This window comes from Aethalodelphis obliquidens, unplaced genomic scaffold (genome assembly GCF_003676395.1).
Source record: "Aethalodelphis obliquidens isolate GAN/ISIS:26980383/991018 unplaced genomic scaffold, ASM367639v1 scaffold20, whole genome shotgun sequence".
Lineage (NCBI taxonomy): Eukaryota > Metazoa > Chordata > Mammalia > Artiodactyla > Delphinidae > Aethalodelphis > Aethalodelphis obliquidens.
This window is the reverse complement of record NW_020837964.1, coordinates 27297194-27307934: the sequence shown is the minus strand read 5'-3', so window position 1 is coordinate 27307934 and position 10741 is coordinate 27297194.

Genomic DNA, 10741 nt, shown 5'->3' with positions numbered 1-10741 from the left:
CTGGAGTGGGGTTTCTGAAACTTCTTCATTCTCTCATTCTCCTAATTTTTGCCCAATCCACTCTCTGTCTGCAGTACTGTCACCCAAATTTTTTTTAATTAAACTTTTTATTTTGAGATATTTGAAGATTCACATGCAGTTGTAAGTTGTAATACGGAGAGAATCCATGAGACTTTACCCAGTTTCCCCAATGTGACATCTTGCAAAACTGAGTACAATATCACAACGAGCACGTTGACATTGAAACAGTCAAGATACAGAACATTTCCATCACACAAGATCCCTCCTGTTGCCCTTTTATAGCCAAACTCACTTCCCTCCCCCTCTCACCCCTCCTTAACCCCTGGCAACCACTAATCTGTTCTCTATTTCTATAGTTTGGTCATTTCCAGAACGTTTTAAAATTAGAATCATAAGTACATAATCTTTGGGGACTGGCTTTTTTTTTTACTCAGCATAATCCTTTGGAGATCCATCCAAGCTGTTGCAAGTATCATTACTTTGTCCTTTTCACTGCCAAATAGTATTCCATGGAACGTATGTGCCACAGTTTATTTTGCACATTCACTGAAGGATGCCTGGGTTGTTTCCAGTTCTTGACTGTGATGAATAAAGCTGCTATAATCATTCATGTATAGGTTTTTGTGTGAACATAAATCTTTACTGCTCTGGGATAATGTCTAGGAGTGCAACTACTGGGTCATATGGTAATTGTATGTTTAGTTTAAAAACTGCCACTCTGTTTTCCAGAGTGGCTGTATCGTTTTACATTCCCACCAGCAATGTATGATGACCTCATTTCTTCACATCCTTGCCGGCATTTGCTGTTGTTATCACTTTTCTTTTTTTTTTTCCAAGCCATTCTGATAAGTGTGTAGGGATATCTCATTGTGGCTTTAATTCGCATTCCCCTGCTGGCTAATGTTGAACATCTTTTCATGTGCTTATTTGCCATCTGTGTTTCTTCTTCAGTGAAATGTTTGCTCATGTCTTTTGCCCATGTTCTAATTTGATAATTTGCCTTTTTATTGTTGAGTTTTGAGAGTTCTTTATATATTCTGGATACTAGTCCTTTTGTGGATTTACAAATCGGTTCGGGCTGGGACTCGGCGAATATGTAAAGCACCTTTTGTGGTTTATAAATATTTTCTCCCAGTCTGTAGCTTGTCTTTTCATCCACTTAACAGGGTCTTTCACAAAGTAAAATTTAAGTTCAGTGAAGTCCAAATTATTATCGTTCCTTTTATGGATTGTGCTTTCAGTGCCAAGTCTAAGAAGTGCCAAGTCTAACAAGTGATAACTCCTCCCATAACCTCCACCCTCCAATGGGACTCTTTTGGCGGGGAGGGTGTGGGGACAGTGCTCTGTGAGGAGTTACACCCCGATATATTACCTCTCCCGTGCTGAGCGCAGCCCAGGCCTCAGGGCCTGTCCCAGGCGTCCCGCTGGGAGGGGGTACTTGAAAATCCTCACTCAGGACAGAGGCAGGGAAGCACGTGGGGGTCGATCCCAGATGTGCTGCAAGACCCTTCACCATTTGGAGCCTCAATTTCCTCCCCCTAAAATGGGAACAATGAGAGTTAGATAAAATAGCATCGGTGGAAGCATCTCCCCAGTGCCTGGTGTATAGAATGGAGGGAGAGCTATTATCACACGTTACTGGGTTTTGAATCATTAATAATATACTCAGGCCCAAGATTTACCCCCAGGAAACCCAAAGCCCTTCTCTGGTGTTGACCCTTCTGGTCCCTCGCCCACACTCCTGTTTGTACATCACTTGACAGTTTTCGAAGTATTTTCACCCAAAGTACTTTCGCCTGTGCTGGAACGATATTTCCCAAGCCCTAGCCACTCCAGCCCCTTTGTGATTTTTCCCAGATTCAAGTGTCTCCTGTGCTATTATTTGCTCAGTGCCTTTCTTTAAATCACCTCACATTTTTCTATTTGCTTCAAGAGCAAACTACATAAATAAAATACCTTGAAAAATAAAACAAATGCATTAAATGTGTGCTGGCTAACACTGCTGCCTAGAAAGCTAGCTCCAAGTCTTTTGTTAAAAAGGAGTTTAGCAAGTGTTAGAGAAACGCTGAACCTACACTTCCACCTGTCTGAGACCTTCTTGAAACTGTCAGAGGATGAAAAGAAAAATGAACACAGAATCGTTTATGCGTAGCACGAGCCCATGGTGGAGTGTGTGGAGTGTGACTCCCATCATTCTACCGGCCATGGTGGTGTGAGTCCACAGCTGGGGAAATGCCATCCGAGCTTACTGAACCTCATTGCAGCAACCTCGAGTAGATGTCGCAATCCTCATTGCACAGGTAGAAAAACTGAAGCCCAGTAAGTAGAAGAATTTGTCCAGGGGCTTCCCTGGTGGCGCAGTGGTTGCGAGTCCACCTGACGATGCAGGGGACACGGGTTCGTGCCCCGGTCTGGGAAAATCCCACGTGCCGCGGAGCGGCTGGGCCCGTGAGCCATGGCCACTGAGCCTGCACATCCGGAGCCTGTGCTCCACAACGGGAGAGGCCACAACAGTGAGAGGCCCGCATACCGCAAAAAAAAAAAAAAAAAAGAATTTGTCCAGGATGATGTAGCCATGCCCGGACTTGAACTGGAGACCATGAAGTCTCTGTTTTTGGGGGCCTTGACATAACCTAGAAGGATGGGGATCCTTGTCCATGCTGGTCTCCCAGGGGGGCCTCCAGCAAAGTCCTCACTCCTCCCATACCCCCAGGTCTGCTCTTGGGAAAAGGGCAGGTTTGACAGAGCCAGAGGCAGAGGAGATGAAATCTGGAGCTGGGAGGAATCCCCAGAATCCCAGGAACCTTACCGTAGCCATCAGACTGGTGAGTTCTTTTCAAATGTTGTCGGTGACAGGCTGGCGCCCCTCCACTTGCTGTACAGGAGCACTGAGATCTGGGCCAGTTCGCCAGTCAAGATGAGGCCCTGATCTGTCTCCCTCCCTCAGCTGGACAGTGACACAAACCAGCCTCCCCAGGAACCTTCACATCAAAGGGGACTAATAGGAGGGGGGTGGAGAAGAAGGAGATGGGGCCCCCTTGCTCCCTCTGCTTCCTTCCAAGGAGGCTGGGCAAGGGGCAATTTCCGATGGATGCAGAGAGCAGCTCTCAGGAAGGAGGTGACATTCCAGCCCCATCTCCCAACATGGCTCTCTCTAGGCAGTTCTCTCTGGGCTGCCATCCTGAGCACATGTGTCATATGCTACTAGCAGGACTGACAAGCTGTTCCCTGGACAGGCATGGCAGCCAGCAGTAAAGGGAGGCCGCGTGGTCAGGTCAGCCTTCCCTCCCTCACGGATTCGCTGATTCATTCAACAAACATCTGAGCACTTAACTCTGTGCCAGGCGCTGGGCACTGGGGACACGGTGGTCGACAAGAACAGCCTGCCTCTCAGGAGTTCTTAGTCTAGTAAAAGCGATAGGTGTGGATTTAAGAACTCCACAGTTGCAGGTGCAACTCATGAGGGCAGAGAGGGAAAGAGGCTACAGGGTGCTGGAAGAGGTATGGGGAGCACCTGACCTGCCTGGGAAGGCTTTTACTGAGGAAGTGATTCTTAAGGTGAAAGCAAAAGGGTGTGTTAATGTGGTGGAGAGGGATGGCAGAGTGTTCTGAGTTGGGGGAACTGCCATGTGCAAAGGTCCTGTGGCCGAAGAGAGCCTGCCCTGTATAAGAGCGTGGGAGGAGGCCCGAGTGGCTGGAATGCAGAGGGAGATGGGGACGCACGGTGCTCATTGAGGCTGGCTATGCAGAGTCTTGACAGCCAGTTCAAGGGTTTGGTCTCCATCTTAAGAGTAATGGGGAGCTAGTCAAGGGTTTTAAACGGGGAAGGGGATAGGATCCAATTTGCATTTTGCAAAAATCCTTCTGGCTGCCCTTAGAGAATACATGGAGGGGTCTCAATGGAATTGTGGGGAGCAAGACAGGAAGCGAAGGCAAGTCTTACAGGAGAGAGGTGGTCTGACTTAGGTAGTGAGAAGGGGTGATGGCAAGGGACAGATAGAAGAGATCCTCAGAAAGTCAAGTGTCCCTGACTCCTTGGCGACTGGCCACCAGGAGCCAGGAGAGTCAGGGATAAAAAAGAAGAAAAATAACGACCCCGACACTAACATTGTGGTGTCGATTCTTCCACACAAACGGAGAGAAAACCAAGCCGGCATTGTATGCTATATTCAGATCTGATTTTTCACTCACTCCCTTTTCTTTAACAAGCTTCATCTTGCTGACTGTCCGGCATCCCCCTGGAGAAATGTGCTGTCATGTATTTCACCAGCCCCTGACCACCGGCTGTTTAGCTGTCTCTATTTTTGCTTTTGTAAACAATGCCACAATGAGCGCTGTGTGGCTAAATACTTGTACCCACGCTTCTATATTACACAGGCTTACAGCCTTCCTTAGGACAGGTTTCTAAAAGTGACCCGTCTTTGTTTTAGCTGCATTTTGCCAGTTTGCTCTGCAGGGATTTCTACCCTTTTACCATCTAAGGATGCACATTGATGGAGGAAAATGTTCCAACACCTATAAAAGGTCAAAGCCGTTGTACCTTTAATATCTGTTGCCTGGAGGAAAAAAAAAAAACATGGTGACTGAGGGCTATTATGAATTCTACAGATCGTTTAAATGAATTCATGTCTCATCTGTTCTGTGGTTTCCATGCTTCCACTTGACGAAAGTGGTACCAGTCTGGAGGGAACATATGGATTTGAGAACCCCTTTGCTTTCCCCGTAGAAAAGACACCCTCCCTAGAATCCCCTCCCGTAGAGATGCCTGGAGAAGTCATTCCCCGCTCAGAGCCCCCATAGGGAGGAGATGGGAGCCACAGGGCTTCTGAGCTGGGGGATCTGGGGAACGTGAGGAAGGGAAGATGAGGGATAAGGCCAGTCCTCTGGATGGGACGAGTGATGGCTAAAGGCAGGGGCTCTGCTCTGGGGACCCACCCTCTGGCCATTTCCTGAAGCAGGTCTGTCCCTTGACAGCAACACCAGCTACAAAATTTACCGGGCCTGGTGCAAAATGAAAATGTGGGACTCCTTGTAAAATTATTAGTAATTTCAAGACACTGACAACAGAGCATTAAACCAAACACAAGGTCCTTCAAAGTACGAGGCCCTGTGTGACTGCACAAACCACACACCCAGGAAGATGGCCCTACTTGGCCAGTCTCTCCCTTCCAGAAAAGAGGTGTCAGGAGCATGGAGCAGCAGAGAGGGAGTGAGGGAGGCTGGCTCATGGGCAAGGCACTTAAGAAAGGGCCAGGGGCCCGGCCAGCCCAGCCCAGCCTCGGCTTGGTGCTCTACAGCTGGGGACCCTCTGGGGTCTCACTGAGGCTGCCTGTCAGGCTGATGGAGTGGATGGCTGGGGTCGGGAGAGAAGCAGATCTGGCCAGAGGCCAGGCAGACAGGTGCTCACAGAACACCTCTACAGCCACAATCCTTGCAGCAGAGCGTGGAGGCCGATTCAGAGCCATCCCGGAGGGAGGAGGAAGGAGGTGGTCCAAGTCAGCCTCAGGGGAGAGGGGCGCGGACCTGAGGGCCAGGAGAAGAATGCTGAGATTAACAACAGTGTGAGCACCAGCAGCCCTTCCTGGCTCTCTGTACGGCCCTCAGAGTCCCCACCTTGAAACTGGTGCCAGTGACACTCCACTGGACAGACGAGGAAACAGAGGCTCAGAGAGGTGAAACAGCAGAAGCTGGAGGTCCCAACTATTCACTCCCCTTCTCTTCCCTGTCTGCTTCTAGCCCCACCCTGCAAGGGACAGATGGGGGAACAGAGGCCTGGAATGGTGCGGAACCGGCCACTAGTGGCACGGGGGTCGGGGAGGGAACCCAGGGGTCCCAACTCCCAGAGCAGGGCTTCCCCCGACAGCCATTGCCCCCACCCTTGGGGCCCTCATCTCCTGTTTCTCCTCCCTTCACTGAGCCTGTCTATTGGGTCTGGGGGCAGGGGCAAGTGTGTGTGTGTGTGTGTGTGTGTGTGTGTGTGTGTGCGCGCGTGCGCATGCATGCCCGGGACGTGCAGGGGCTTCTCCTCTTCCCCAAATCCAGAGCCAACTCCATGGCCACATCACCTCTCCTGGTCGACCCCCAGATGGGTGTCCCTGGCGCCTTGGTGACTGTTTTTGAATCAGCTGTGTGGTGGCCCTTCTAGTCTATCTGGGTTTGATCATCCATAAAAAAATTAATGGTCCCTGCAAACAAAGAAGCACAACAACAGAGGAAGGCTTTTTAGACAATCAATTAAAAGCCTAGGAGAGGGATTATCTCATCGAAATATCAATTTTTAATAGCACTGTATCTTTGAGTTTCCTCTCAAAAAACTTTGCACGGTCCATTTGCCTGCCCTGGTTTATAACTTCATCTCTTTGCTGCCTTGGACTGACCTGAGCCTCTGGGACTGGCCTTGGGGAGCCCAGAGCAGGGGCCTGGGAGGGAGCATGGGCACTCATTCATTCATTTGTTCACCCATTCACTCATTCATCAAAGTTTAGTGAGCTCCTGCTATGTGGCAGGCATTGGTGTCGGGGGTACGAATGTGACTAATAAGCACCAAATCCTAGGCCTTAGGGAACTCACAGGCTAGCAAGTCAGCACCAGCCAGGTGAGTAAATCGGTAATTACAGGAGAAACCATCTGGAAAAATCGACGTCAAGGGACTGAGAAGGAGGTTCATGGACACAGGAGAGGGAACATCTATGTAGCTCATGAAGCTAGGGGAGGATACGCAGGCGGAAGAAAGAGCGTGCCCGGAGGCCCAGAGGCAGAAACGGACTTGGGGTTTTAGAGTAGAAAGGAGGCCAGTGGTCTGGATGGTAAGCGATGGGGAGAGAGTGGTAGATGAAGCCGTGCACAGACACCATCCAGACCTGCAAGGGCCCTGGAGGCCAGAGCAGGGGCGTGAGTTACAGTTAAAGTACACCAGGAGCTGCTGGGCAGTGGTTACCAGCATCCTTGCTAGAGAACAACGGCCCGGATTCACGGAGCTCCTGAGGGTCTCAACTTTGGTTTTCTCACTGATAAGGTGGGATGATACCTGGGGTCACCTCACTGGGGTGTCATGAGCATCCAGAGAGATAACAGAGGCGGACTGCCTGGCGGGGGTCCTCTTTTCTGACCCTACCCTTTCCCCCTTAGCTTGGCGGCTTCCTCAGTTTACCCTTTGGGGACTGGGGGATCAGATAAATTTTATCTGGTAAGGGACTCCCACCAGACAAATTCCCAAGAGATTTTGTTACACACCTAACTCCAGTTTATCAGCCAATGGGGCGGGTTGGTCGGAAGGGGGTGGTGGTCCAAGAACAGACAAAGATGCCTTTGTTCTCCCAGTGTTACCGCCTAAACGCCATTCCGTCCTGGAATTAAGATACCTGGGCGACTGGGAAGGTGATCAGGTGGGATGGGAGATGGGACGGAGAGCAGGGACAGCTGAGTGTGGCAGGGCAGACAGGCAGAGGCAGATCCTGGACAGAGAACCCCACCCCAGTGTGGACAAGGGCACGTTTCCCGCCTGGACAACTGGTCTTCCACACAGATATGATGGGTGTCCTTGGACAAAGGTGGACAAACAACAGTAGCGCTGGGAGCTGAAGCCCATGCTAGGGGCTTGACAAATGTCCTTTCTAATCCCCACAGCACCCCGTGTTACATACGTGGAAACTGAGGCTCAGGTAGGTGATGCTTAGTTAGGGGTCAGAATCCACAGCTCTTTGACTGCTCTCGTTATTAGAATGGAGATCAAAGGAGTAAACGATTATGACCCTATTAAAATAAGCTGGAGATTCCTCACACGTAGTTGCTGGGTGCCCCTGCAGAAGCCACTTGGCTCTCTGTACCTCAGTTTAACTCATCTAGGTAATGAGCGTCCCATCTCAGACCTGCCTAAGTTAGAGCCTCAAGTCAGGTGCTGGGTGAGAAAGAACCTTGAGTGATCTCAAGAGAAGAGGGCTTGGTGACAGCGGTTCACACCATTATTACCTTACTCTCCCCTCCCCCTCTCCTTTCCCTGAACAGTCACAGAGCCTCTGCTTTGAACCAGGCTCAGACCTGGGCTGAGGGCTGTAGCCGAGAACACCTGGTCTCAGGAGTTGCCCGAATTCGAACCCTGGTTCTGTGATTTCTGGCTGGTTCCTTCCGTCTCTGGGCCTCGGTTTCCTCATCCTGCCATGGTCCACCTCCGGTGGCAGTGCATGTGCTTTGAATGCTACTCCCCCTCCTTTCCTGGTGGTGGGGTTGGGGACGGGATTCAGGATCCCATAGGCGGGGCCCCTGCCTTCAGAGCTTGAGGTCCCAGTGCAAGCAGATGAGGAACGCCCCAGTCACTGTGGTGCTGCCATCCTGTCTGACCACGCCACTGGTACTCCAGCTGTGGGGCAGGCATGGAGAGGATGCTGGGGAAGCCAGTGGGGGCGGGAGAGAGGGGCCTGTCTGGACTTCATCCTAGAGCAACAGGGACCTGAGACCAAGGCCACTGGGGAACGTGCTTAAGGGCAAGTCTGAAACCCACCATGGGCCAGGATGTGGAGCGAGACTTTATCGGTCCAGCAGTGGGGAGCCATGGCTAGTTCTTGAGCGGGGGTGGGGGACCCAGGATGCTCCTCTCTGGTGTGGGGGAAGCCTGGGAAATGCGAAAGCCTGAGGAAGGCTTTATGTTTACACCTTTTCTGGGCCCCTCCCAGAGCAGGAGAGGAGAGTCTGAGCACCATGGAGACCACCCCAGCGCAGCTGGGTCTGTGGGGCTAGCGAACTGGGAGGCCTTCCAGGGAGCCCTTAATCCACTGGGAGGCACCCACCTGGGGCCTGGGAGGCAGCTGGCATCTTGCAACCCTGCAATTAGTAGGCAGAGGAGCTGGGTGGTGGTAGTGGTGGGAGCAGCGGGCTGAGAGCTACAGCTGGTTCCTGGGTGCTGCCTCTGTCTCCAGCCCACCACCCACTGCCCCAGAGGGGTGCCCAGGGTGGCTGGTGGGCCCCCAGGCAGTCAGGGAGCTAGGGTCTTGGGAGACGATGCAGACCCTAAGCAAAGCCAGAAAAGTACTACTAACAGTGAAGTTATACTATGTCTGGAGAATCCAGTTGTTACTGTCCCCATTTTGTAGATAAGGAAATGAAAGCCCAGAGAGGGATAGGAGATTGCCAGAAGACACACAGCCAATCAAAAAGCAGCTGGATCTAGAAGCCAAGCTTGCATGAAGTGCTGGGGCATGGGGACTCACTCCTGGGCATAAATTTCCAGGCAGGAATCCCTAGGGGCTGGCTGGTAGGGGCAAAACAAACTTGGCTGGAGAGCAAGGGGAGGCCAAGCCTTCCAAGGACAGACTCCAGGGGCCCCAGCCTCATGCTGCAGGGGGAGGAAGGGCCGGGTGGGGCAGTGTCTGGCCCAGCAGGTTCTGCAGCTTGTCCGGGCACTCCAGGCCTGTGAGAAGAGGCCCTGGCACTGCTGCCCCTGGACTGCTGTGGCTCTCAGTGCCTGGGAGACTTCTCAGCTGACCAGCAGAAAGATACCTAGGCCTGGTCCTGCAGGTACTGCAGTGAAGCTGGAGTCAGGGGTGGGCGGTGCTTCTGGCTTCAGCCTTCCACCGCCTCATCCGTCCAGCCATCCAGCCATCCTTCTTCCCCTCCCTTAAAGATGTTCTCTAGGCCTAGGGTACTGTGCTGGCTGCTGGAAGGATTCTCTGCCCTCCAGGAGCATCTGGTGGGGTGGGAGAAGCGGACAGGTACACAACCCACTAACACGCTAAGGATGAACCAAGTGGGCTGAGCTTTGAGGGGCTGGTGGGACTCTGACAGGGAAGGGGCAATTCTGGGTGGTAGGAAGGGAGTTCAACATGGCTGGAGCTGCAGGGTCTGCTGAGTGGGGTGGGGCTGCCGAGGGCAGGGGCTGCACCATCCAGGGCCTTGCCTTGGAGGGCTGGGGGAAGGGGGGCGTAACCAGGAGTGTGGGCTCTGGCCTCAGGTTGCCTGACCTGGAATGCCAGGGTCACCACCAACCAGCTGTGTGGCCTTGGGGTAGTCACCTGCTTCCTCCGAGCCTCTGCATCCTTGGTGTCAAGAGAGGTGACCACGGGAGTGCCTGCCTCACAAGACTGTAAAGCACATGGCGTGGCTCAATACATGTTACCTGTTCTCGGCAGTCACCCCTGTGGTGACAAGAAGCCTGCAGGAGTTCTGATCCCGAGAATGACACGTATACTTGGCCTGGCTATACTTCACACTGACTTTGGCCAGTGCCGCCCCTGTCAGCCATTCAATTTCCTCACCTGTTCAAAGAAAGACTGGACTAGGCCAGAGGAAGGGCACTCACATGCCTCGGGGGCCAGGCGGTAATAGAGACGAGGAGGGTGCAGGTAAGGCTGCAGGGAGCGGTGGGGACTGTGGCTCACCGGGTGGCTGTGCCCCCTTCCGGAGAGCACCTGCCTCTCAGCCCTGCAGCTGCAGCCACGCAGGAGTGTGAGCCCAGCGTGGTCTGAGGTGCTGATTTCTCAAGAGGGGGACACCCACATTTTTTATGAGAAAACCTCCCATTATTAACATTAGCAATGCATTAAATACAGCTTTTAAAGCATCCCGGGAGCCAAAGCTGATGCTCCTGTTGGCAGATGTAGCTCTCACGACCACCGGGAAGGAAGGGCTGTGAGCAGGGAGGCAGCGAGAATTCCAGGCCCAGGGAATCTTCCAGCCCTTTGCCTGCGGCTGTGCTTCCCTCCCAAGGCTTCTGGTCTCCCTTGTACAC